Source organism: Triticum urartu, chromosome 1, assembly GCF_003073215.2.
Source record: "Triticum urartu cultivar G1812 chromosome 1, Tu2.1, whole genome shotgun sequence".
In the NCBI taxonomy this organism is placed as follows: domain Eukaryota; kingdom Viridiplantae; phylum Streptophyta; class Magnoliopsida; order Poales; family Poaceae; genus Triticum; species Triticum urartu.
In genome coordinates this window covers 516,122,701-516,150,379 of record NC_053022.1, presented here as the reverse complement: position 1 = coordinate 516,150,379, position 27,679 = coordinate 516,122,701, and positions in this window count along the sequence as shown.

Here is a 27,679-nt window from a genome sequence, read left to right as displayed (position 1 = left end):
GGAAGTTCTGTGATCCTAAACATGCTCCGTTAGACCAGATGTGGAGTACGGCGGACACCTATCTGGATTTAGCAGCGAGTGCCGCAGATGCGGCCGAGCACTTCCGAGATCAAGAAGATCGCGAAGTGGAAAAGCTCTTCTGGTCGCAGTTCCACAATCCAGAGCATCCACTGTCATTAGCCGATCGTTTGGCCGAATGGGCCGAGCTAAATAGGTTGTCCGGACTCGCCATGAAGTATGTCGTGAGTCATCTGTGGCCAGAGAGACCAGAGCCGAAAAGTTATTTCAACTTGGGTAGCAGTTCCTTGGTGCGGCGCCGCATATCAATGCGATGAAGAGGTCAGCGTGCATAGAGGGTGCGCGGATGGCTCTTGCCCGTGTCAAGACATACTGGGCGGAAATGGAAGCCACCGCTGTTGCATCCCCAGACTCGGATGGAAGCCGAGTACCTGCCGAGCGCTATTTTCAGGAAGTTCTGCAAGGCGCTCGTTTAATAGAGACGCAGTGCTCGAAGGATACTATATTCGAATAGCATGTATTATTGTAAAACAATATTTTGATAAATTGTAGAAGCTTTTTATACTTGTGCCTGCAAGTATTATGATACCTCCTGTGCGGCCGTTTAACATATATGTATATATAATCTGAAAGATGGCAGTCGTCGGCTTCAGCCCCCACGCACATAATGCGGGGGTGTTCGCAGAAGGCGCATTTTCACACTTGATCCAACATCTTGGTCCTACAAAGGAGGTGATAGCGCAGCGAACTAGGCAAATCGGACTATGATGCTTTATCACTTTCACTTAGCCATAGGAGTTTGACAGTGAGGCTACTTATATAGCCCCTGGTGGCGCCTGCTCGCCCGAACTCGGGGCGCGTATGTGCCTGGCCGGGAAGCGGCCCTTCTTAATGCGGAGGAATCCTAAAGATTCCAGTAGTCATCAAGTGGTTGACCAGTCTCACGCTATATCATGACAGTCAGTTTTCGGCTTTCTCTACTGAGGTGCTCGCCTGGCCGAACCGGGGCACAATCGCAGTAGTTCTCCTGGTGCCGCCTTAGCCGATAGAGCGGAACGTAAGGCAGCAAAACACAGGAGCCGGGCAAACCCAACATTTGACCAAAGACATGATTCGGAGCTGATGCATATAAGGCCAAACTCGCGACGCCGAACACTCCCTAAGGTATTCGGTCTTTATGAGGGCGGGCGGGATAACGCCCTTAGTAATAAGCCCCTAGTGTCCAGGTACGCGCAAAACTCTGACGTGGCCACATGCCAAAACGCCAGCCTCCTCCTTGGTTATACCAAGAAACCAGGGGATGTGTATCAACAAGAGACAGTAAAAAAGGTTTACGCAGGGTCTTAATCTGAAAAGAATCCTTGGAACGGGTCCCTGCTGCACGTCTGCGCCTGTGTCTCCGTTGTGCCGTATCCTGGACGGGCGTAGCACGGTGTTCATCTGTAAAAGAGAGGAACTTAGTTAAAGAAAGATCGTGCCGAACATGAGTTATACTAAATAAACAAAGTATGAATCGAAATGGGTAAAATTGAGCTTTATTGTCTCTTGTTTTATATGCGCGGAGCCCCTAGTACAGGGGTATACGGCTATTAAGCCTTTATCAATTGTATGTTTATGCCGGACTCGTCTAGCCGTGTCCGTGGTCTTGACGACCTGTTTAGATGCTTTGGCTGGTGAAGCCGCTTTATTGTGGGGCTGTCAAGGCAGCCGCACTGTTTCCGCGCGGGAGGAACACTCAATGTTTTCCCTTTAATGAGATGATGCCTCGTGGACCGGGCATCTTAAGCGTAAGAGATGCATAATGCGGTATTGCGTTAAAGCGGGCGAAAGCTTCGCGTCCCAGCAGTGCTTGATAGCTACTTGAGAATGGGGCGATGTGGAAAGTTAGCTGTTCGCAACGGAAGTTATCGGGGGAGCCGAACATAACTTCTAGCCGGAGAGAACCCATGCAACGGGCATCCAGGCCGGCGTTACCCCTTGAAAGGAGGTTTTGCTATGGCGAATTTTTGTTGGGTCTATCCCCATGTTGCGGATTGTGTCCTGGTATAACAGGTTTAGACCACTGCCGCCGTCCATCAGGACATTTGTAAAATGGAGTCCGCCGATTATTGGATCTAATACCAAGGCAGTCCAGCCTGCGTTCCGGATACTTCTAGAGTAATCCTGATGGTCGAAGGTGATTGGTTTTAACAACCATTGGCGAGACTCCTTTGGGATAGGCCGTATGGCGCGTATCTCTGTGGCGCCGTTCTGTTCGTCACGTGAAGTAAGTTTACTGTTTTGACTTCTTGTGGGAAATCCTTTTGTTTCCTGGTGCTCTGCTTGTGGGGTTCGTCGTCGTCCTCACTTGGTGTGTCGAGCCCCTTGTGTTCGGCGTTGAGCTTGCCGGCTTGCTTGAAAACCCAACAATCTCTGTGGGTATGGTTCGCAGGCTTCCCGGGAGTACTGTGTATTTGACATATCTTGTCCAAGATTTTGTTTAAGTTGGATAGCTCGTCCCTGTTATCCTTGAGGGGCGGCTTTCTCTGATTCTGCCGAGAGCTTTTGAATCCGGCGTTGACCGCCGTGCTCTTTGGGCTGTTTCCCTTATTCCGCTGGTCCTTGCTGCGTCGGGGTTTTCCGTTTCCATCCCTAACTTCGGATGTACTTGGGTCGCTGGTGCTGCATCTTGCCAACCAGCTGTCCTCTCCTGCGCAAAAGCGGGTCATGAGGCTTGTTAATGCGGCCATTGTTCTTGGCTTTTCTTGGCCGAGGTGTCTGGCGAGCCATTCGTCTCGAACGTTATGCTTAAAAGCTGCTAGGGCTTCGGCGTCCGGACAGTCGACTATCTGATTCTTTTTAGTAAGAAATCTGTTCCAGAATTTCCGGGCTGACTCTCCGGGCTGTTGAGTTATGTGACTGAGATCGTCTGCATCCGGAGGGCGGACATAGGTCCCTTGAAAATTTGCCCGGAAAGCATCCTCAAGCTCTTCCCAACTTCCAATGGTGTTTTCGGGAAGGCTTTTGAGCCAATGCCGGGCTGGCCCTTTAAGCTTGAGGGGTAAGTATTTTATGGCGTGGAGGTCATCTCCTCTGGCCATGTGTATGTGGAGGATATAATCCTCGATCCAGACCCCAGGGTCTGTTGTTCCGTCGTACGCCTCTATGTTTACGGGCTTGAATCCCGCTGGAAATTCATGGTCCAGCACCTCATCGGTGAAACATAGGGGGTGTGCGGCACCCCTGTATTTGGGTGTGCCGTGATGTTCGGATATTTGTTGTGTTGCATTGCTTACTAGAGCTTGCTTTCTTGGCCCGTAGATAGATCTGGCTGGGCCATCTTTTTGATGCGGATCCTTTGGTGGATCGCGTGCCGGCTTGTGTGGCGGCCGCTTGCCGCTCCATGCTGGCCATGCGGTCGTCTATCCGACCGGATGGCTTTCCTATTTTTTGACTGCGGGGGCTCTAAGGCCTCCTCGTCAAATTCAGGCAGTAGCTTTCGCTTTGGATAGCTTTTTGTGCGGCGACTGCCGGCATATTTGTCTGCGGTGTTGCGTACTTTGCTCCATCTGATTCTGAGTGCATCTTCCGCAGTTTTGAGCTTCCGCTTCTGCTTTTTCAGGCTATGCGCAGTGGCGACGAGCCTTTTGTGGAGGTTCTTCTGCTCCATGAGTTTATCCGGCGTAAGGTTGTCCGGACTGTTGTTTTCGCCGGGGACGGGGTGTTCGGTTTGTTTATCCAAGTTTCCCTGTTCGGACGCTTGCTCGAAGGCATGTTCGTCGTCCGCCGGCTCGTCCTGCTCTATGGCTGGGTCTATACTGCTCTGTCTCTGTCGAGGCGGGGCTTGGAGCGGCGCTTACGTCGCCGCTTTGATTGCTTTTCGAGTGAATGATCCCTCGTTGCATCCCTGTGTTCCTCGTCGTCGCTTCCTTTGGGTGTGTCCACCATGTATACATCATGAGATGAGGTGGCTGTCCAGTGCCTTATAGGCGTTGGTTCATGTTCATCTCCTACATCGTCGTCCATACCGTCGATGTCTTCGGAGTCGAAGTCGAGCACGTCGTTTAAATATCGACAGTGGCTACGAAGTGGGTGGTGGGTGGGCTTTGAATTTCTTCATCATCCGCATCCCAACCTTGTTGACCATAGTCCGGCCAGGGCTCTCCTGATAAAGAGAGAGACTTTAGTGAATTCAGAATATCGCCGAAGGGCGAGTGCTGAAAGATGTCCGGCGGTGAACTCCATGATCGGCGCCCAATCGGGTTCGATCGGTAGGGGCGCGGAGGGCTCGGAGTCTGGAGAGGAGTCCGGCTCCTTGGAGTCACGGGCTTCGCAGAGAATAGGGCTGGTGTTCGGCTCGATCGCCGTAGAGATTGCAGCCCCCGAGGCGGTGTCTAACCACCCATCCTCGATTGTGTGATCGGCTCCGAGCTAGGGGTCGGAGCGACAGCGGCCTCCAGGGCACTGTTCGGCGGCAGAGCTAAATCATGCCCATCGTGACAGTGCGGCGCGCTCGTGGCTCGAATCCGATCGAAGATCGAGTCTCGCGGATGTCGGCCGTGTAGTCAAACTTCCAAATCTGACCTGATGGCCAGGGGCGTAGCTTTCGAATCTGCTCCAGATGGCCAAGCGAATTAGCCCGCAGTGCAAAGCGCCGAATACGAAGATCTGTCCGGGGAGAAAAGTCTCACCCTGGAATCGCATCGCTGTTAGATGAGAGGAGCCATCAAGGCCTAAGTGACGACACAGAGGAACTCTCAATGAAAGCACCAATGTCGTTCAAAACCGGCGGATCTCGGGTAGGGGGTCCCGAACTGTGCGTCTAGGCCGGATGGTAACAGGAGGCAGCGGACACGAAGTTTTACCCAGGTTCGGGCCCTCTCGATGGAGGTAACCCTACGTCCTGCTTGATTAATATTGATGATATGGGTAGTACAAGAGTTGATCTCACCATGAGATCAGAGAGGCTAAACCCTAGAAGCTAGCTATGGTATGATTGTGTTGTCCTACGGACTAAACTCCGGTTTATATAGACACCGGAGAGGGCTAGGGTTACACAAGTCGGTTACAATGGTAGGAGATCTACATATCCGTATCGCCAAGCTTGCCTTCCACGCCAAGGAAAGTCCCTTCCGGACACGGGACGAAGTCTTCAATCTTGTATCTTCATAGTCCAGGAGTGCGGCCGAAGGTATAGTCCGGCCATCCGGACACCCCCTAATCCAGGACTCCCTTAGTGGGATTTGCTCCTCCAACGATGGACAGATATTCTTAGGGCCCTCTCAGTGTGACGGCATCCATCATCATCTGGCCATACATGGGTGACAATGTCACGGGGATGCCAGCACATGTCAACGAGAAAGAAGAACAAAAGTGGGAATGAGGAGACCGGTATAGTGAGCATGTGTGTGACTCAAGAGGATACCAATACATCTCACCTAGGGTTTTGTGAAGTATCGTGAAGTAAAGGTAATAGCAAATGATAACCAAAGGTTCAATCAAATGTCATTCACGTACTCATAGGGATCGACATGGACATCCACGGTTCCTCTATCGGTCATTAAACAAAGACATTTGGTTGATGTCTATGTTTTACCGAACCTATAGGGTCACAAGCTTAAGGTAACCACAATACACTGAGTGTTAGTAGGACGGGGATAACAAGGGCATATTTGTGAAATTGTTTTCTTAATATTCCAAATAGTTGCGAGAGGAAGCGGAAGCATTTTGGGGTCATGGCAAGGGTTTTGGAGTTTATCGGGCAATATCGGGTATTACCGATAAATAATATATAGGTGGAAATACTTATGCAGATGTTAAATTAATAATAAAAAGTTGTAATAATATTTAGGAGGATTTTATATTAATTTAAATATCAACGAGCCTTAAAATGCCAAGTGGTGGAAAGAGATTGCGCCACATGCGCCCAATAGGTGGAGGCGCCCCCTTCTTCCTTGTAGAAGGAAGGGGGCGAATTGGAGGGGATTCCTCCCTCCTTGGCCGACCAAAGGGGAGAGTTTCCTTCCCCTTGTGGAACCCCTATCTCCTCCCTCCAACCTATATATACTTGAGGACCTTGGCCCTTTGGACACACAAGTTTTGGAGCCTCCTCTAGTTATCTAGTTCTAGTTGGTCCTAGTTGATCAAGTAGAGCTAGACCTAGATCCTCAAATCATCATAATTAGAAGCCCAATGTGTTTCTAATATCCTCCCTCTAATTCTCCAGTGATGATTAGCTCTGGACGGCAAAGCGCTGCCAGATCTTGAAGACCGTACACTTGCAACTCATATAGAGCTCGTGTTTTCAGTCTTTCGTTCGAGGGACTGGTCGTGTGCGACTTGCAGGATCGTTCATCTATGGTTCGAGGGACTTCACGTATGATCTACACCGACTTGTCTTATTCTGCTGCAACTCAGAGTTAGTAACGATCTGATCCAAACCGTTTTATCGCATCTTCTTAGGGTTTCGTGGGTGATCATAGGGCAATTTTTTTTGTTTTCTACTACATTTCCCAATAGTGGCATCATGAGTGGTTCTATGAGTAGATGCAGATTTGGATCTAGACCACATGTGGATGTGAGGGTTTGATGTTCGTGCTACGCTTCCCTCGAGTGTTGCTTCGGTTCAGCTCACTAACGGCATGATGTAGCTCTGCACAAAGTTCTCACAAGCGACCGGGTCTGGCTGTCAACGATCCACAAACAGTTCTTTGAGCTTCATCATAGTCAAGAATAGTGAGCTATCGCAAACACAAGAGGGCGATGAAGATGAACGATCTTCTATGGGTTCACATGTATTGACAAAGTTTAATGTGGGCCCAAGATTTTTAATTAAGTTTCTTCCCTCACACACCCCGAAAGTTAATCTAGCAACAAGAATTATTGCCTTAATGGTGGACATAGGTAGCTAGCGTTATCCGGAAACCCTAGAAGCCATGTAATTAAAATTTGCCAAACTGATTAGAGGACTTCTAACTTGGTTTTGCAGGTTGCATGTGATGTGGTATAGCCTTCATCTTGATAATGAGTTTATGTATGAGATGGTTATATGTTATAATGTTAAGTAGCCCGCACATCACAGTACGGCATGATGGATGGAGCCATGGGATTGTCACTTTAATGTAATAGATATAGATATAGCCTACATGTTATGGGTGATGGTGACATGCATGCTTGCACGAAGGACCCCGACATGACGCAGCTGTACCCGGCGCATAAAGGAGGGGTCGATAATTTTTTCTGCCTCGGTAGCATTTTCTGAAATTGGTGCCATGGCAACATGTTTGAAATGGTCGCCACAACAACAAATTCTGAAATTGCTACCATGGCAAGGTTTTTGAAACGGCTGCGACGACAATACATTTTCTACTACCACGACAACGTTTCAACAAAAAATTCAGGAAGACCATGAAGACTTCCTGACACTTCTACTTGTGAGCTACATTGGGATTTTCCTCGAAGACGAAGGGTGAAGCAATATAATACCGGATAGTATTTCCCTCGGTAAAGAACCAAAGTTATTGAACCAATAGGGATTCACACAAACAACCGTCGATAGTACCTACACACACAAGAGCAAATATATACTTGCACCCAACGCGTGCAAGAGGGTTGTCAATCCCCTTGTACTTGTTAATTGCATGGATCAAATTGGATAGTAGTAGATAGATGAATTGCAAAGTAAATAAAAGTAAATAAATTGCAGCAAGGTATTTTGGTTTTAGCAATATGATTAAAATAGAACCGGGGCCATAGTTTTCACTAGATGCATCTCTCTCAAGAACATAGCATATGGTGGGTAGACAAATCACTAGATGTGCTCTTGTTTTATGCCCCTAGTCATAGTTTCAAGTATTACCATCCTTGAAAGTAATTCCATAGGTAACTGCTACCTCTTGAGCTTGCATTGGTTTTCCCCGAAGAGGAAGGGATGATGCAGTAAGTAGCGTAAGTATTTCCCTCAGTTTTTGAGAACCAAGGTATCAATCCAGTAGGAGGCCACGCTCAAGTCCCTCGTACCTGCACAAAACGATAGCTACTCGCAACCAAAGCGCGATTAGGGGTTTCAATCCCTTCACGGCCACTTGCAAAAGTGAGATCTGATAGAGATGATAAGATAATATTTTTGGTATTTTTATGATAAAGACTAAAAGTAAAGAAAGCAAAATAAAGTAGATCAAAAACTTATATGATGGAAAATAGACCCGGGGGCCATAGGTTTCACTAGTGGCTTCTCTCAAGATAGCATAAGTATTACGGTGGGTGAACAAATTACTGTCGAGCAATTGATAGAATTGAGCATAGTTATGAGAATATCTAGGCATGATCATGTATATAGGCATCACGTCCGTGACAAGTAGACAGACTCCTGCCTGCATCTACTACTATTACTCCACACATCGACCGTTGTCCAGCATGCATCTAGAGTATTAAGTTCATAAGAATGGAGTAACGCTTTAAGCAAGATGACATGATGTAGAGGGATAAACTCAAGCAATATGATATAAACCCCATATTTTTATCCTCGATGGCAACAATACAATATGTGTCATTTCCCTTACTGTCACTTGGATCGAGCACCGCACGATTGAACCCAAAGCTAAGCACTTCTCTCATTGCAAGAAAGATCAATCTAGTAGGCCAAAGCAAACTTATAATTTGAAGAGACTTGCAAAGATAACCAATCATACAAAAAAGAATTCAGAGGAGATTCAAATATTGTTCATAGATAATCTTGATCATAAACCCACAATTCATCGGATCTCAACAAACACACCGCAAAAGAAGATTACATCAAATAGATCTCCAAGAGAAACGAGGAGAACTTTGTATTGAGATCGAAAGAGAGAGAAGAAGCCATCTAGCTAATAACTATGGACCCGAAGGTCTGAGGTAAACTACTCACACATCATCGGAGAGGCTATGGTGTTGATGTAGAAGCCCTCCGTGATCAATGCCCCCTCCGGCGGAGCGCCGGAAAAGGCCCCAAGATGGGATCTGACGGGTACAGAAGGTTGCGGCAGTGGAAATAGGGTTTCGTGATGCTCCTGGATATTTTCGGGGTACGTAGGTATATATAGGCGAAACAAGTCGGTCAGGAGAGCTACGAGGGGCCCACGAGGGTGGGGGCGCGCCCAGGGGGCAGGCATGCCTCCTTGCCTCGTGGCCTCCTCGTTGATTGCTTGACGTCCACTCCAAGTCCTCTGGATCACGTTTGTTCCAAAAATCACGTTCCCGAAGGTTTCATTCTGTTTGGACTCCGTTTGATATTCCTTTTCTGCGAAACACTGAAATAGGCAAAAAAACAGCAATTTGGGCTGGGCGTCCGGTTAATAGGTTAGTCCCAAAAAATGATATAAAAGTGTATAATAAAGCCCAATGAACATCCAAAACAGATAATATAATAGCACGAAACAATCAAAAATTATAGATACGTTGGAGACGTATCAAGCATTCCCAAGCTTAATTCCTGCTCGTCATCGAGTGGGTAAATGATTAAAACAGAATTTTTGATGTGGAATGCTACTTAGCATAATTCTCAATGTAATTCTTTTTATTGTGGCATGAATATTCAGATCCAAATGATTCAAAATAAAAGTTTAGTATTGACATAAAAATAGTAATACTTCAAGCATACTAACAAGTAATCATGTCTTATCGAAATAACATAGCCAAAGAAAGCTTGTCCCTACAAAATCATATGGTTAGGCTATGCTTCATTTTCATCACACAAAATACTCCCATCATACACAACCCCGGTTTCAGCAAAGCAATTGGTTCATACTTTTTAACGCGCTTCAGCTTTTTCAACTCTTACGCAATACATGAGCGCAAGCCATGGATATAGCACTATATGTGGAATAGCGTGGTGGTTGTGAAGAAGACAAAAAAGGGAGAAGATAGTCTCACATCAACTAGGCGTATGAACGGGCTATGGAGATGCCCATTAATAGATATCAATTTGAGTGAGTAGGGATTGCCATGCAACAGATGCACTAAGCTATAAATGTATGAAAGCTCAACAAAAGAATCTAAGTGGGTGTGCATCCAACTTGCTTGCTCACGAAGACCTAGGGAATTTTGAGGAAGCCCATCATTGGAATATACAAGCCAAGTTCTATAATGAAAAATTCCCACTAGTATATGAAAGTGACAACATAGGAAACTCTCTATCATGAAGATCATGGTGCTACTTTGAAGCACAAGTGTGGAAAAAGGATAGTAACATTGTCCCTTCTCTCTTTTTCTCTCATTTTTTTCTTGGGCCATTTTCTCTCTGTTTTTTCTTTTCCTCTTTTTTTTCTTTTTTTCTTTATTTAGTCCGGAATCTCATGCCGACTTGTGGGGGAATCATGGTCTCCATCATCCTGTCCTCACATGGGACAATGCTCTAATAATGATGATCATCACACTTTTATTACTTACAGCTCAAGAATTACAACTCAAAACTTAGAACAAAATATGACTCTATGTGAACGCCTCCGGTGGTGTACCGGGATATGCAATGAACCAAGAGTGACATGTATGAAAAATACGATGTCAACCACATGATCATGCAAAGCAATATGACAATGATGGAGCGTGTCATAATAACGAAATGGTGGAAAGTTGCATGGCAATATATCTCGGAATGGATATGGAAATGCCATAATAGGTAGGTATGGTGGCTGTTTTGAGGAAGGTAAATGGTGGGTGTATGATACCGGCAAAAGTTGCGCGGCATAATAGAGGCTAGCAATGGTGGAAGGGTGAGAGTGCGTATAATCCATGGACTCACATTAGTCATAAATAACTCATATACTTATTGCAAAAGTTTACTAGCCCTCGAAGCAAAGTACTACTACGCATGCTCCTAGGGGAAGGGTTGGTAGGAGTTAGCCATCGCGCTATTCCGACCTCCACACATAAGGAAGGCAATCAAAAGAGCACCCCATGCAACAAATTTGTCACATAACTTTTACCATACTTGCATGCTACGGGACTTGCCAACTTCAACACAAGTATTTCTCAATTTCATAATTACCCAACTAGCATGACTCTAACATTACCAGCTTTATATCTCAAAACAATTATCAAGCATCAAATTGATCATAGTGTTTAATGCACTTTCTATGATAGTTTTTACTATACCCAACTTGGATGCTTATAATATTAGGACTAATTTTGCATTTAAAGAAAATTACCACACTATTTAAGACTCTCAAAATAATATAAGTGAAGCATGAGATATCAATGATTTCTATAAAATAAAACCACCACCGTGCTCTAAAAGATATAAGTGAAGCACTAGAGCAAAAACTATATAGCTCAAAAGATATAAGTGAAGCACATAGAGTATTCAAATAAATTCTGAATCATGTGTGTCTCTCTCAAAAGGTGTGTACAGCAAGGATGATTGTGTTCAACTAAAAAGCAAAGACTCAAATCATACAAGACGCTCCAAGCAAAACACATATCATGTGGTGAATAAAAATATAGCTGCAAATAAAGTTACCGATAGACGAAGACGAAAGAGGGGATGCCTTCTGGGGCACCCCCAAGCTTAGGCTTTTGGTTGTCCTTGAATTTTACCTTGGGGTGCCTTGGGCATCCCCATTCTTTGGCTCTTTCCACTCTTTGTTCCATAATCCATCAAATCTTTACCCCAAACTTGAAAACTTCACAACACAAAACTCAATAGAAAATCTCATAAGCTCCATTAGCGAAATAAAACAAACCACCACTTTAAGGTATTGTAATGAACTCCTTATTTATTTATATTGGTGTTAAACCTACTGTATTCCAACTTCTCTATGGTTTATAAGCTCTTTTACTAGCCATAGATTCATCAAAATAAGCAAACAACACACGAAAAACAGAATCTGTCAAAAACAGAATAGTCTGTAGAAATCTGTATCTAACATAAACTTCTGGAACCAACAAAATTCCACCAAATTAGGAAGTCCTAGATAATTTTTTTATTGATCTACTGCAAAAAGAATCAACTGAAAAGCACGTTTCTGTGAATTATTACAACTAATCTCGTGGGCACAAAGTTTCTGTTTTTTACAGCAAGATCAAATAACTATCACCGTAGGTTATCCTAACGGTTTTACTTGGCACAAACACTAATTAAAACATAAAAACTAATATAACCAGAGGTTAGATGAAAATTTTTATTACTAAACAGAACCAAAAAGCAAAGAACTAAAATAAAATTGGGTTGCCTCCCAACAAGCGCTATCGTTTAACGCCCCTAGCTAGGCATAAAAACAAGGATAGATCTAAGTGTTGCCATCTTTGGTAGGCAAACCATAAGTGGCTCTCATGATGGACTCATAAGGTAATTTAATCTTCTTTCTAGGGAAGTGTTCCATGCCTTTCCTTAACGGAAATTGGAATCTAATATTCCCTTCCTTCATATCAATAATTGCACCAATCGTTCTAAGGAAAGGTCTACCAAGAATAATAGGACATGAAGGATTGCAATCTATATCAAGAACAATAAAATCTACGGGCACATAATTCCTATTTGCAAAAATAAGAACATCATTAATCCTTCCCATAGGTTTCTTGATAGTGGAATCCGCAAGGTGCAAGTTTAAAGAGCAATCATCAAATTCACGGAAATCTAGCAAATCACACAAAGTTTTTGGAATCGTGGAAACACTAGCACCCAAGTCGCACAAAGCATAGCATTAATGATCTTTCATTTTAATTTTAATAGTAGGTTCCCACTCATCATAAAGTTTTCAAGGAATAGAAACTTCCACCTCAAGTTTTTCTTCATAAGATTGCATTAAAGCATCAACGATATGTTTAGTAAAGGCTTTATTTTGACTATAAGCATGAGGAGAATTTTGCACGGATTGCAACAAGGAAATACAATCTATTAAAGAGCAATTATCATAGTTAAATTCCTTGAAATCCAAAAATAGTGGGTTCATTGCTATGTAAAGTTTTGACCTCTTCAATCCCACTTTTGCCAAATTTTGCATCAAGATCTAAAAACTCTGAATTATTGGGACGCCTTTTAACTAAAGTTGACTAATCTTCAGTCCCATTATTATCAAGATTCATATTGCAAAACAAAGATTTAATAGGGGACACATCAATAACTTTTAGATCTTCATCTTTATTCTCATAAAACAATTCCGGTTTAGCGGCCATCTTATTAACTAAGGTGGCCTGCTTATTCGAAATTTCAGCTATTAATTTTTCAAGATGAACAATCTGAGATTTCAAACCATAAAATTCTTTGGACATATCGTCAAGCTCTTTATTCATGTATTGCATACAGCCTTTTCGTTCCTTAAGATCGTTTCTAAAGAAATTGTTATGCTTAAATTGTAAAGTCATAAAACTTCGGACATTGCTTTCAATCTCTTCCAATCTTTTAAGGTGAGGATCACCAAATCTAGGCAGTGCCATAGGGGCAACCAGCAACAAGAGGCAAGTAAAAAGAGGCGAAAGGAAAAAGACGGTGAATAAAACGGCAAGGGTGAAGTGGGGGAGAGGAAAACGAGAGGCAAAAGGCAAATAATGTAATGCGAGGGATAAGAGTTTGTGATGGGTACTTGGTATGTCTTGACTTGTGCGTAGACTCCCCGGCAACGGTGCCAGAAATCCTTCTTGCTACCTCTTGAGCACAGCGTTGGTTTTCCCTTGAAGAGGAAAGGGTGATGCAGCAAAGTAGCATAAGTATTTCCCTCAGTTTTTGAGAACCAAGGTATCAATCCAGTAGGAGACCATGCTCAAGTCCCACGCACCTACAAAAAAATAAGAACCTTGCAACCAACGCGATAAAGGGGTTGTCAATTCCTTCATAGCCACTTGGAAAAGTGAGATCTGATAGAGATGATAAGATAATATTTTTGGTATTTTTATGATAAAGACTAAAAGTAAAGAAAGCAAAATAAAGTAGGTCGGAAACTTATATGATGGAAAATAGACCCGGGGGCCATAGGTTTCACCAGTGGCTTCTCTCAAGATATCATAAGTATTACGGTGGGTGAACAAATTACTGTCGAGCAATTGATAGAATTGAGCATAGTTATGAGAATATCTAGGCATGATCATGTATATAGGCATCACGTCCGTGACAAGTAGACAGACTCCTGCCTGCATCTACTACTATTACTCCACATATCGACCGTTGTCCAGCATGCATCTAGAGTATTAAGTTCATAAGAATGGAGTAACGCTTTAAGCAAGATGACATGATGTAGAGGGATAAACTCAAGCAATATGATATAAACCCCATCTTTTTATCCTCAATGGCAACAATACAATACGTGTCATTTCCCCTACTGTCACTGGGATCGAGCACCGCAAGATTGAACCCAAAGCTAAGCACTTATCCCATTGCAAGAAAGATCAATCTAGTAGGCCAAACCAAACTGATAATTCGAAGAGACTTGCAAAGATAACCAATCATACATAAAAGAATTCAGAGGAGATTCAAATATTGTTCATAGATAATCTTGATCATAAACCCACAATTCATCGGATCTCAACAAACACACCGCAAAAGAAGATTACATCGAATAGATCTCCAAGAGAATCGATCAGAACTTTGTATTGAGATCCAAAGAGAGAGAAGAAGCCATCTAGCTAATAACTATGGACCCAAAGGTCTGAGGTAAACTACTCACACATCATTGGAGAGGCTATGGTTGTCGATGTCAAAACTGGCGGATCTCGGGTAGGGGGTCCCGAACTGTGCGTCTAAGGTCGATGGTTATAGGAGACGGGGGACACGATCTTTACCAAGGTTCGGGCCCTCTCTATGGAGGTAATACCCTACTTCCTGCTTGATTGATCTTTATGAATATGAGTATTACAAGAGTTGATCTACCACGAGATCGTAACGGCTAAACCCTAGAAGCCTAGCCTGTATGACTATGGTAATGAGTATATATGCTTTCCGGACTACACCCTCCAGTTTATATAGACACCGGGGGATCTAGGGTTACATAGAGTCGGTTACATAACAAGGAATCTTCATGGTCGGTCGCCAAGCTTGCCTTCCACACCAAGGAGAGTCCAATCCGGACACAGGTAGAGTCTTCGGCCTTCGTGTCCTCACAGCCCATCAGTCCAGCCCACAGATAACAGGCCGAATGCCTGAGGACCCCTTAGTCCAGGACTCCCTCAGTAGCCCCCGAACTAGTCTTCAATAGCGATGTGTTCGGCACACAAATTGTCTTCGGCATTGCAAGGCGGGTTGTTCCCCCAGGTAACGTATTCGGTCGTATATTCAATGTCTCCCCTCGGCTTCTGCGCGCTAATAACCTCGTCTTCCATGTGTCGAGTGAATGCGGGAGGTCGGGGTATTTTTTGCAAATAACACCCTATTCAGGCCAGGAAGAGCGCCTATTTAAAGAGATCGGATCTTAGATCCATTCAACATCACGTGGAGAAAAATCCCCAAAGACCACTAGGAGAAGCCATTCCAACATGGCTAGCATTCCCAGTTCCTCCTTCGACTCAGAGAGAGGCGAGTGGGAGAGGTGCTCAGTGGCCCACAACCAATTAGAGAAGCTGCAAACGCAGGGATTTCTCCCTCCTGCAGATCTAGTCCCTGTTCAGCAGGGCTAGCCTCCCTTAACAGTGAGATCCAAGTGGAGTATTTTCCCAATCCATCCGGGGAGCGAGTTTGTTTCGTCCCTTATCTGCTACGGGGTGTTGGGTTTCCAATCCACGTTCCTCCGGGGGCTTCTGGAATACCATGGCCTTCAGCTGCATAATTTTACTCCCGCCTCCATTCTGCATATTGCGGGCTACGTCGCTTTGTGCAAACTGTTCTTGGGCATTGAGGCCCATTTCGAACTGTGGAGAAAGTTGTTCTGTCTTGACCCTCGCAACCACCAGGGTCAATATTTGAAGTGGGCGGAGCCAAAGTATGGCGCGTCGCCGATACCGGATACCTATCTGGCACACCAAGGAAGGCATCTAAAGAATGGCCTTCTGAATGGTTCTATATAGAAGACGTCGCTCTTCCCGACCCAGTTCGCAAGGGTCTCCCAGAATTTTCAAGCGTTCCGTTGAAGAAACGCCACAGCTGGCGTCCCCGAAGTCTTGAAGAGGAGGACAGCGCGGAGGTTCGTCAGCTCCTAGGCAAGATAAAGATGCTTGCCTAGTCTGGTTTTACGATAGTAGAGGTAATGGCGACCTCCATAGTGCGAGGGGTTCACCCACTTCAATACAGAGGGCTCCCAATGTGGCACTACAATGGGGAGGATGATGCCGTTGTGGTCGGAAAGGTCCGGACACCCCCGCCACCCTAGCCAAGATATTGGCCAAGCTGTTTAAAGGGGAGGAAGAAGAATTTCTCTGCATCAATCGCAGAGACGGGTACTCCATGTACAACCCTCCCAGCTGGGTAAGTCCCAACCCCTTTGCTTTTATTCACTCCGCTCTCTTAGCCACCTTTAACGAATTCCAAATCCGTCTATTTTGAAACAACACTGGCGGAAGGTAACCGAGGGGCTTAACAGCCCTGCTCCACAGCCGGAGAACCACGACTGGGAGCTTGATCCTGGGTTCGAAGAGGACCCGGATATATTCGTGGTACTCGCGGAAGGGGTGTTTTACCAGGCAAGCTACGACGGCACAGAAGTGGCCATCGTCGCTGATTATCCTGGTCTTCTTCCAGCTTCCCACATAAGTAATCAAGAGACACCTCCTCTAAAAGAGTGCTCTTATTCCGCCTTACCCACCGCACTATCTCGTGCTCCATAGGGGAGGCGTTCATCGATTCCGAAGAGATTGCTTCCCACGCCAGGCAGGCCTTTGAAGAGGAAGGCCGGTGAAGACACAGCTAGGCTTTCATCGAAGAGGTATGGATTTATAAATATTTTTTCCAGCTGCCGCACCCAACTGTGACTTGTGTGTTTGTCTTGTTGCAGGAAAAAGGTTCACCGAACTGTGTCCAGGGGCCTGGCCTGCCCTGCCCCCGACAACTGGGATTTAGATCCTGCCGGAGAGACGGAGGCCGGTGCGGGAACAACGCCGGACTGTCCTTCGGCCGAGGGTTCGGAAGATATGTCCATCACCAACTCGGAAGTAGAGGGCGCCATGAATCATCAGTGCTACAGGGCTGTCTTACGAGACCCCAAGTTCTCAGAAGAGGCGTTCAATGCCTTCAGCTCGGGTGACGCATACATCTGAGCTGCTCGAGATGGGCTTAGAAAAGCCACAAAGCAATATTTGACAGATGTGCAGGTAAGTTTTCTTTGTCCAAAAAAGGATGACCGTATGCCCGTAGCCCCCGAGATCGAAAGCAGTTGGTACAACTGATTTAGGGATCGTTGTATAACTAGGTCCTTACAGAGAAGAATGGCCTGCTAGCCCAAGAGCTGGAGCAGTGTCGGGCGCAGCTAAATGCTGCCACCGCCGAACTAGAAAACTTCAAGAAGGCGTCTTCTGGTAACATTCCCCTCCAACGAGGAACAATAATTGTATACCACCTTTACTGATACTGTTGCTGATCACATAATAGGATCGCCCGATCAACTTGAAGAGAAGTTGAAGATCGCCCAAGAGGGCGAAAAAGAGGTGAAAAGGCTACACGCCACAGGCGAGCGTGTGCTGATCCGAGTCAGAGGGGAGAAAAACAAGCTACAGGATTCCAACACTAAATTGGGTGAAGAATTGAAAGATGTGCGAGCCCAGCTAGTCGATTCCGTGAAGGAAAACAAGAAGCTGCGGGGCGGCGTATTCAGTATGTGTCTGAACTATTTTTTAAAGTAGTTCGGATATAAATGGAACTGATACGGTTATAATTGCAGGTATATTGACAGGCCGTCCTGAAGAGGAGGTGTCCGGATCATCAAGTGATCTGCTGCAAGGGCTGTCGCAAGTGCACGAACAGGCTTGGCTGGCGATGCGGAGTGTTGCCAAGGCCCTATGGCCGTCCGCCTCCCCTCTAGGAAGTATGGAGAAGCTCGTAGAGCTTTTCAAAGGAGCGCGGCGGTGTATCCGACTATGGAACATATCAGCCTGCCGAGAGGGTGCATGAGAGGCTTGGGCCATGGTGAAAACGCGATATACCAAGCTGGATCCTAATCACATGGCCCGTGTCGGACCTCTAGGGTTGAATGGGGAAGAAATTCCTGTTAGTTTAGTATATGACCAAGTAGAGGTGGCCACCAAATATTCCCAACAGGATTGTAAGTTAGACCGCCTGTTGGACGATATAGAGGAGGAAGTGTTTGAGTCCAAGTGACTATGTACTTTCCATGACATGTGGAACTCTAGCTGAATTGTATATCATTTGTCTTGGCAGACCTTTTCGCTTCAACTCTGGACCCGAGGGTGCGGAGTGTTTCCGAATACCATCGCGGTCGAATAGACCGAGGTATGCATGGAAAGCTAGGTGTAGGGGTCATAGTTGCTTGAACAGACAAGTTGTATCCGGCTAGTTATGTTATATTACATTGAAATTGTAAGAAACATCTTCCAGAGAGAATAGTTCCGTTAAGGGTTCCTTTCCCTGGGTGTGCATGCATTAGTATACATGTCCGAATTGTGATGTGAAAATCGTAGTGTGTATAACTTCTGTGGGTTCACAATGGGGTCAGTCCGAAAAACATCTTTAATTCACCGACCGAATATTCCCTTCAGAACGCTAGCTTTCGGCTTCACCCATTCTGAGGTACACATCCGGATAACCCGGCAGTAACAATCGCAGAGGTGCTCCCTTTATGCCCTAGTCGAACTAACGACAACGTAGGGCATAAGCACAGGAGCCAGGCAACCCAGATTGGCCAAAACTTAAGTCATATCGATGCATATAGTGTCAAAGAAAAGGTACATATGGAAAAACTCATATGTGAAGAGCTTGATGCTCAAGTAATAATAAAAAACTTCTGTCCAAGAAGCCCCAGGTATAATGGACGTACATATTTAAAGATGTATGAGGAACAATAATTGTATACCACCTTTACTGATACTGTTGCTGATCACATAATAGGATCGCCCGATCAACTTGAAGAGAAGTTGAAGATCGCCCAAGAGGGGGAAAAAGAGGTGAAAAGGCTACACGCCACAGGCGAGCGTGTGCTGATCTGAGTCAGAGGGGAGAAAAACAAGCTACAGGATTCCAACACTAAATTGGGTGAAGAATTGAAAGATGTGCGAGCCCAGCTAGTCGATTCCGTGAAGGAAAACAAGAAGCTGCGGGGCGGCGTATTCAGTATGTGTCTGAACTATTTTTTAAAGTAGTTCGGATATAAATGGAACTGATACAGTTATAATTGCAGGTATATTGACGGACCGTCCTGAAGAGGAGGTGTCCGGATCATCAAGTGATCTGCTGCAAGGGCTGTCGCAAGTGCACGAACAGGCTCGGCTGGCGATGCGGAGTGTTGCCAAGGCCCTATGGCCATCCGCCTCCCCTCTAGGAAGTATGGAGAAGCTCGTAGAGATGTTCAAAGGAGCGCGGCGGTGTATCCGACTATGGAACATATCAGCCTGCCGAGAGGGTGCGTGAGAGGCTTGGGCCATGGTGAAAACATGATATACCAAGCTGGATCCTAATCACATGGCCTGTGTCGGACCTCTAGGGTCGAATGGGGAAGAAATTCCTGTTAGTTTAGTATATGACCAAGTAGAGGTGGCCACCAAATATTCCCAACAGGATTGTAAGTTAGACCGCATGTTGGACGATATAGAGGAGGAAGTGTTTGAGTCCAAGTGACTATGTACTTTCCATGACATGTGGAACTCTAGCTGAATTGTATATCATTTGTCTTGGCAGACCTTTTCGCTTCAACTCTGGACCCGAGGGTGCGGAGTGTTTCCGAATACCATCGTGGTCGAATAGACCGAGGTATGCATGGAAAGCTAGGTGTAGGGGTCATAGTTTCTTGAACAGACAAGTTGTATCCGGCTAGTTATGTTATATTACATTGAAATTGTAAGAAACATCTTCCAGAGAGAATAGTTCCGTTAAGGGTTCCTTTCCCTGGGTGTGCATGCATTAGTATACATGTCCGAATTGTGATGTGAAAATCGTAGTGTGTATAACTTCTGTGGGTTCACAATGGGGTCAGTCCGAAAAACATCTTTAATTCACCGACCGAATATTCCCTTCAGAACGCTAGCTTTCGGCTTCACCCATTCTGAGGCACACATCCGGATAACCCGGCAGTAACAATCGCAGAGGTGCTCCCTTTATGCCCTAGTCGAACTAACGACAACGTAGGGCATAAGCACAGGAGCCAGGCAACCCAGATTGGCCAAAACTTAAGTCATATCGATGCATATAGTGTCAAAGAAAAGGTACATATGGAAAAACTCATATGTGAAGAGCTTGATGCTCAAGTAATAATAAAAAACTTCTGTCCAAGAAGCCCCAGGTATAATGGACGTACATATTTAAAGATGTATGCGTCAAGGGTGTGCGGTCGAGCCGTACGAAAGCTTTAAAGCGAGAGAGAAAAAGTAATCGGAAAAGAGAGAAAAAATAACGGAAACTACAGGGGAGAAGGAGACGAACAAGGAGTTCGGTGCTACGCGTAGAATCTTCGGAGTCTGGCCGCGTTCCAGGGGTTCGGCTTGAGGCGATTGTCTGATGCATCACGAAGACGGTACACCCCTCCGGTGAGAACTTCGTCAATTATGAAGGGACCCTCCCATTTGGGCTTGAGTTTGTCCTTCTTCTCCGGCAGGCGTACAACGAGTTCGCCAATGTTGTAGGTCTTGGCCCGTACTTCTCTGCTTTGATATCTTTGAGCCTGCTGTTGGTAGAGTGTTGAACGAGCTTTTGCGACATCACGCTCCTCCTCTAGGGCATCTAGGTTATCCTGCCAATCAAGCTCGGCTTCTCTCTCTTTGTACATACGCACTCGAGGTGAGTCGTGGACAATATCGCAGGGCAATACAGCCTCCGCGCCATACACCATGAAGAAAGGTGTGTATCCGGTAGTACGGTTGGGCGTGGTCCGCAGCCCCCAGAGTACGGAGTCGAGCTCCTCGACCTAGTGCTTGTCTGATTCTCTCAAAGACCGCACTAGTCTGGGCTTGATGCCGCTCATAATAAGACCATTGGCTCATTCGACTTGACCGTTGGTTTGCGGGTGGTGGATAGAGGCGTAATCGAGATTAATGCCAAGATTAGTACACCAGGTTTTCACCTCGTCGGCTGTGAAATTAGAGCTGTTGTCAGTGATGATGTTGTGTGGGACACCATAACGATGCGCAACACCGGATATGAATTCTATCACCGGGCCGGACTCAGCCGTTTTGGCCGGTTTAGCCTCTATCCACTTAGTGAATTTGTCCACCATGGCGAGCAGATATTTTTTCTTATGGCTTCCCCCTTTAAGGGGTCCAACCATGTCCAGTCCCTAGACCGCGAAAGGCCAAGTAATGGGGATAGTTTGTAAGGCAGTTTGGGCATATGGCTTTGGTTGGTGAAGAGTTGGCATCCGACACAGCGTTAGACAAGGTCCTGCGCGTCTGCTTGGGCCGTCGGCCAATAAAACCCTGTACGGAAGGCCTTGCTAACAAGGGCCCGGGATGTGGCGTGGTGTCCGCCTAGACCAGCATGAATTTCCACCAAAAGTTGCTGCCCCTCTTCCTCGGAGATACATCTTTGGAGTACTCCAGTAGTACTTTTCTTGTAGAGCTCTCCGTCATGAACCTTGTAGGCCTTCGAACGCCGGACAATGCGGCGGGCCTCGTTCTGGTCTTCGGGGAGCTCCTTCCTATTAACGTAGGCCAAGAAGGGTTCGGTCCATGGGGCAATGACTGCCATAATAAGATGGGCCGAGGGTGTAATATTGGTGGCTGAGCCCCCGATGATATCAATGTGTTCAGAATCCGGGGTTGTGTTTGGATCTGGACTGTTGTTACCGCCCTCCCCTTGCCACACCATGGATGGCTTAAAAAGCCTTTCCAGGAAGATGTTAGGTGGGATGGGGTCGAGCTTAGCACCAATGCGAGCAAGGACGTCCGCCACCTGGTTACTTTCTCAGGCGACGTGATGAAATTCGAGCCCCTCGAACCGAGCCGACATTTTTAAGACGGCATTACGATAAGCTGCCATCTTTGGATCTTTGGCATCAAAGTCTCTGTTTATTTGAGATATTGCGAGGTTTGAGTCCCCGCGCACCTCCATGCGTTGTATGCCCATAGATACTGCCATCCGAAGACCATGCAATAAGGCCTCGTATTCGGCTGCGTTGTTGGAGTCCGTGTATAATATTTGGAGTACATACTGGACAACATCTCTAGTGGGGGATGTTAACACGACGCCCGCTCCCAGCCCCGCCAACATTTTGGAGCCGTCAAAATACATAACCCAATTGGAATATGCGCCATACTCTTTAGGGAGTTCGGCCTCTGTGCATTCAGCGACGAAGTCAGCTAGTACTTGGGATTTGATGGCTCGACGTGGATTGTATGTTATGTCAAATGGAAGTAGCTCGATAGCCCATTTGGCAATCCGGCCCGTGGCATCGCGGTTGTTTATTATGTCATTAAGTGGTACTTCAGAGGCCACCGTGATTGAACACTCCTGGTAGTGTCGTAGCTTTCGGGATGCCATGAAGACTGCTGCTATCTTTTGATAATGGGGTAATGGGGGTACCGGGATTTGCATGGTGTGGGGACAGTAGATACGTAGTATACTAGTTTTTGAAGTGGGAATTTGTGTCCGTCCTGGTCTTGTTCGACGACAAGCACAGTGCTCACCACCTGATGTGTTGTTGATATGTATAGCAACATGGGTTCGCCATTGTTTGGTGCGGCCAGGATTGGGTTGCTTGCTAGGAGGGCCTTTATTTCCTCCAGTTCGGCAGTCGCCGCATCTGTCCATTCGAAGTAGTCGGTGCGCCGTAAGAGGCGCTAGAGCGGCAGTGCCTTTTCTCCTAATCTGGAGATAAAGCGACTTAACGCTGCCACGCAACCGGCTAGTTTTTGGACTTGTTTGTGGTCTGTTGGTGTAGCCAACTGCGACAGAGCTCGGATTTTAGCTGGATTTGATTTTATTCCTCTATTGGAAACAATGAAGTCCAGTAGTTTTCCAGCGGGGACGCCGAAGACACACTTTTCCGGGTTCAGTTTAATGTCATACGCACGAAGGTTGTCGAATGTAAGACGTAAGTCGTCTATTAGTGTTTCGACGTGCCTAGTTTTGATGACGACATCATCGATGTAGGCTTCTACTGTCTTACGGATCTTCTTCTCTAGGCATGTTTGAATCATGCGTTGGTATGTGGCCCCGGCGTTTTTGAGCCCGAAGGGCATGGTGTTGAAGCAGAATGACCCATATGGGGTAATAAATGTTGTTGCAGCTTCATCGGACTCCTTCATTTTGATTTGATGGTATTCGGAATATGCATCGAGGAAACACAGTGAGTCGTGTCCTGCGGTGGCGTCAATGATTTGATCAATGCTGGGGAGGGGGAAGGGATCCTTAGGGCAAGCCTTGTTGAGGTCTTTGAAATCGACACACAGGCGCCAGGATTTGTCCTTCTTTGGTACCATCACCAGGTTTGCCAGCCAGTCTGGATGTTTGATTTCTCTAATGAATCCAGCTTTGATAAGCTTGGCCAGCTCCTCCCCCATGGCTTGTCGCTTGGGTTCGGAAAGCGTCGCAGTGTTTGCTTCACCGGTTTGAAACCCTTTAATACATTGAGGCTATGTTCGGCCAGCTTGCGTGGGATCCCTGGCATATCTGAAGGGTGCCAGGCAAATATGTCCCAGTTTTCACGCAGGAATTCTCGTAGTGCGGCGTCAACTGTTGGGTTCAGTTGCGCTCCAATAGATGCTGTCTTCTTGGGGTTCATTGGGTGGACCTGGAATTTGACTATTTCTTCAGCTGGTTTGAAGGAGGTGGATTTGAGGTGTTTGTCGAGGATTACATCGTCCCTGTCCACCGTGGAGAACAGCGCTGTTAATTCTTCGACCGCGGGGGCTTCGGATAGTGCCTCAAGGGCCAGGGATGCAGTTTTGTTTTTAGCGCGGAGTGCTATGTCCAGATCACTGACGAGAGTGATTATACCGTTTGGTCCGGGCATTTTGAGCTTCATATATCCGTAATGAGGTATAGCTTGGAAGCGTGTAAAAGCATCCCGCCCCAACAGGGCGTGGTATCCGCTGCTGCAAGGGGCCACTTGGAAAGTGATTTCTTTGAACCGATAATTCTCAGGCGTAACGAATACCACGTCAAGTGTGATTTTTCATGCGCACCACGCCTCCCGACAGGGAATGATTCCTCGGAAGGTTGTGCTACTTTGCTTGATCCGGCTCCTGTCTATTTCCATTTTGTGGAGTGTATCCTCATAAATGAGGTTTAGTCCGCTGCCGCTGTCCATGAGGACCTTAGTTAGTCAAAACCCGTCCATGATGGGACTGAGGACTAATGCGGCTGGTACTCAGACTGTCCTGTACCTCGGTTCATCATCGGCATTAAATGTTATAGCCGTGTCGTTCCAAGGGTTTATTGCAGTGATTTGGCAGACTCCGGCGAGGTCGTGAAGTGCCCTTTTGTGCTTGTTGTTTGAAGCGAATGTCTCGAAGACCGTCAATATTCTTGTGTCGTCATTTTCTGGAGGGTGCTGCTCTGGGGTATCCTTGATAAGGATGTTTTCACCGCTCTTGGCTACCTGCCGGAGTATCTAACATGCTCTAAGGCTGTGGGTTGCCACGGTATCTGGTGTTGTGTGTATTTTGCATGGGCCATCGAGCCATCCCTCCAGAACGGTGTCGTGCCGCGTAATGGGTTTATGTTTCTTGATTGTTGGACTGGGCATGCCACGGGGGTGCGCCCTCTTTGCCTGTAGGAGGGATTGAGTTGGGACCAACAGTTCCCAGCAAGCTGCCTGAGTTTTCCAGGCGCTTTCCATCCCGCTGTACTTTTGTACTATAATTGCTAAGTCAGGGAACTTCAGTATGCGGCGGCGATTGATGGCGTTGAGATTTCCTTCGTCCGCGCAATTGTTGCAAAACGTTGATATCACGTCCTCGTCGCGACAATCTTTTACCTTGTCTTTGACAAGGAGGAATCTAGCCCAGAAGTGGTGGACCATTTCCCGAGACTGCTGCTTTATGCTCATGAGAGCGTCTATGTCCAGGTGGGTGGGTGGGATTAAATCCTAACCCAGACCTGACCGATTATCCGGAGTTTGAAGACCTTCCAGACTCGAGAGTCTGGACTCCGGAGTGTCTTCTGATTGTTTAAAACTGCCGTCCGATTCTATGTTCGGAGGGCTGGTCGCATCCTTTCGTTGGTGGGTATCCGGCTCTTCCTGATCGGCAATCCGAACATAGTCCGTCTTCGATATAGAAGAACGCTCTCCGTCCTACTCCTCGACTACCACTATCTGGTGGGTGACCGGCGGAGTTTTGATTTCTCCCTGATCGGTTTTAGGCCCGATCCGATCGTAATCTGTGGCGATTCCCAAAGCGGCGATGCGATCTAGGAGCTTGTTCAAGGACGAGAACTTTGCCAGATCCATCTGCTTGGAGTGTTCGGAGTTGATGCGAAGGGGGTTTTCAATGGCCCGAGAGGTCATCGTCGGCTCAATGGCTGAATGGGCGATCATAGTAAAGCCGCCCAGCCGGAGGGTTTGGCCTGGGGCCAGGACTCCTCCGGAGGTGATGTTGTCTTTAAGGACAAGGCGAGCCATCAGACCTTTCCTCGATGTCACAGTGGAACTCTCAATGAAAGCACCAATGTCGGTGTCAAAACTGACGGATCTCGGGTAGGGGGTCCCGAACTGTGCGTCTAAGGTGGATGGTTACAGGAGACGGGGGACACGATGTTAACCCAGGTTCGGGCCCTCTCTATGGAGGTAATACCCTACTTCTTGCTTGATTGATCTTGATGAATATGAGTATTACAAGAGTTGATCTACCACGAGATCGTAATGGCTAAACACTAGAAGCCTAGCCTGTATGACTGTGGTAATGAGTATATATGCTTTCCGGACTAGACCCTCCGGTTTATATAGACACCGGGGGGATCTAGGGTTACATAGAGTCGGTTACATAAGAAGGAATCTTCATGGTCGGTCGCCAAGCTTGCCTTCCACGCCAAGGAGAGTCCAATCCGGACACGGCTACAGTCTTCGGCCTTCGTATCCTCACAGCCCATCAGCCCGGCCCACAGATAACAGGTCGGACGCCCGAGGACCCCTTAGTCCAGGACTCCCTCAATGGTGTTGATGTAGAAGCCCTCCGTGATCAATGCCCCCTCCGGCGGAGCGCCGGAAAAGGCCCCAAGATGGGATCTCATGGGTACAGAAGGTTGCGGCGGTGGAAATAGGGTTTCGTGATGCTCCTGCATGTTTTCGGGGTACGTAGGTATATATAGGCGAAAGAAGTCGGTCAGGAGAGCTACGAGGGGCCCATGAGGGTGGGGGGCGCGCCCAGGGGGTTGGCGTGCCTCCCTGCCTCGTGGCCTCCTTGTTGACTGCCTAACGTCCAGTCCAAGTTCTCTAGATCACGTTTGTTCCAAAAATCACGTTCCCGAAGGTTTCATTCCGTTTGGACTCCATTTGATATTCCTTTTCTGCGAAACACTGAAATAGGCAAAAAACAACAATTTGGGCTGGGCCTCCGGTTAATATGTCGGCGTTCTGGGAATGGGGGTCCCCAGACTTGCCTCCCTGCGGCCCATGGCGTGGCTATGCTGGCAGGCCTGTACGGCCCATCTTCGTCAACAAGGCATTCAAGACCCTCGCGAGGGGGCTAGGCCTCACGAGGCGGACGGCGCTAGACCTCCTCAGGAGCTGCCTCGCCAGGTAGGCTCGCGAGGAGCGGAGATATCAAGGCGGGGCAAACCTCACGAGGCTCTCGTGACGTGAGCCATGACGATCAGGATCAGGCGGGCGCCAGGCGGGCGCCAGCGCGCGTAGCGCCCTCGTTTCCTCTTTGGTGCTAAGGCGGAAAGCGCAGGCGCGGAGTACCGAGGCATCAGGCAAAGGTTGCCATATCGATGCATCGAGACCAGGGCCGGAAGGACGACATGACGGAGGTCACCATGGAGCCCAAGACGGCATCACCGCCAGAGCCTTTTGCAGGCGAAGACCACTTTTGTCAAGATAGCTTGTACTAGTTGTCCCCTTTCAAATTTCCCGTCGTTGTTGGCTCCCTTCCTGCTCAATATTTGGGAAGAGGACCAGGGCCTATATAAGTAGAGCTAGCCACCACCGTAGGCACGGATGGATCGACCCGGTGCATCCACCAGTTCACCAAGCACAAGGACACCTCAACCTCGCGAGGTTGTTCTTCCCTTGTACTTTTCCTCATCAGCCCAAGAGGCAATCCACGCGCCACACACTAGAGTAGGGTATTACACCACATCGGTGGCCCGAACCAGTATAAACCTCGTGTCTTTCTGTGTTGCGAGTTCGTCGAGTTTATCCGCGAGATCCAGTGAGCTAGAGCGTAGATCGGTAGAAGGGAAAGAACTTCATGCGCACCCCAGAGTTCGAACCTTAAGGGTTTGCCGAAACCCATGATCCAACATTTGGCGCGCCAGGTAGGGGTGCGCCATAGCTTCCCATCCGTCGATCGGCGCTCCGCCTGCATGGTAGGCGCTCCGTCGTCACCTCCAACGGCCAGCTTCGACCACGGGGCCTCGGGGTACCGAGCCCTGGCCCCCGCCCTACGGCAGGTGCAATGGCCGCCCAAGTTCAAGCCGGAGATGCCGCCGCGCTACGATGGAGCGGCAGACCAGACGCCATTC